Raw genomic sequence first — 1,336 nt, 5'->3', positions numbered from 1 at the left:
ATGAATGAAAGATCTTAGAAGGAACCTGTCACGTATGTAAAAAACATATTTAAATGAAAAGTTTATTACTAGAAGAATAAACTGAATGTAACAGATATTTGAATAATTGCAGTTCAATTTTAATATGTGCAAATGCGTCCAAATACTATTTTCGCCATAGATTCTTCACTCGGTGAAGAACCCAGAACAATTTATAAACCTTGTATAAACAACAAAGTAGTACTCCTGTTCCTACTAAATGAAAAATGGCTTTAGAGTACTATAAGTTCAAGATATTGTGATCAGAAGCTCTGTTCACTGCTACTTTTATTGAGCTATATTGTACAATCCCCACTGAAGACAGTGTGTAGCGTTATTTTTCTTTAAAAATCAAAGTTCATAATAAAGATGACTCGAACAAGACTTTTATGTTTTTATTCTTGACTGCAACTGTCTTTCAAAAAGAACAAACAGAACCGTCAAAACTAGGACCACCTACATTCGGGAGCGGGACAGCCTCTAGACTGTGTTTCAGATACCTGGAGTTTGGACACGTTTAGAAAGGGGATTAATACCCTGGCTGAAGTTCCACCAACCGGAGATTCGCCTGGTTAGACGCTCCAAGAGTAAAGTTCTAGAAGGAAAGGCCTTAATTAGAACAGTTCCGAGTGCCCCACTGTGTTTGTTCAGCCTCCTTTCATAAACGAACTTTCGCCAGAAAACAGTTCACTAGAGCAGAAAATTTTGATAACCTACAAAAGTAGCGGCGTCCAGCGTTTGCAGCCGATTTTCGTTGGCGCTTTCTATTCTAGAAACATGAAATCAGCACCGGACCTCCCTCGACCAGACTCTCAACTTGGTGACACTCTGGGGCTGGAACTGCCTTGCGCTGCGCGCCGCCGACCTCCAAGGTCCCACTGCCGGTCTCGGGGCGGTTTGTTCCTAGTGGATCAGGGCGGGTGTGTTACCGGAGTGCTATTCTATTGGCTGCGCTCTCGGGGACTGGCCGGCTTTCCCGACACTTGATTGGACATAACTGCCCCCTGTAGGCCGAGCTTATTGGAGGGTGCCGGAGCCAGGGGGCGGAGCGGGTTCCCCAGGATTCTTGACCGAGCGCGCTCCGCAGCGGGGCTGGACGCCGGGCGCCGGAGCGGAGCTGGGCTCGCGGCAGTGGCGGGCGGACGGGAGGGTCTGTGGGTGCTGCGGGGTCGCCGGAGGCCGGCGCTGGGTCTCCCGCTGCGTCTTCCGAAGGCAGTCCTTTTTTTTTTTTTAACCCCCCCTAGGCGGTGGTCGCTCCGAGACAGCATCTGTCAGTGCTCGCTCTCCGGCTTCTCCTGCTCCGGCCCGGCCGGGCTCC

At 49.3% G+C, this 1,336-nt stretch overlaps 1 long non-coding RNA gene across 1 annotated transcript; it reads right to left on the bottom strand.

The window, feature by feature from the left end:
- Positions 1 to 398: 398 nt before the first annotated feature.
- On the bottom strand, positions 399 to 872 carry LOC129404187 (uncharacterized). The gene is made up of 2 exons (XR_008629744.1): positions 736 to 872; positions 399 to 613 (listed from the first exon to the last, which is right to left on the bottom strand). It is a non-coding gene; the product is annotated as an uncharacterized LOC129404187 (long non-coding RNA).
- Between the last annotated feature and the right edge of the window lie 464 nt (positions 873 to 1,336).

This window comes from Sorex araneus, chromosome 4, assembly GCF_027595985.1.
Source record: "Sorex araneus isolate mSorAra2 chromosome 4, mSorAra2.pri, whole genome shotgun sequence".
Taxonomy (NCBI): domain Eukaryota; kingdom Metazoa; phylum Chordata; class Mammalia; order Eulipotyphla; family Soricidae; genus Sorex; species Sorex araneus.
The sequence above is the reverse complement of the archived record's forward strand: the minus strand, read 5'-3'. Positions and strand labels throughout refer to the sequence as shown.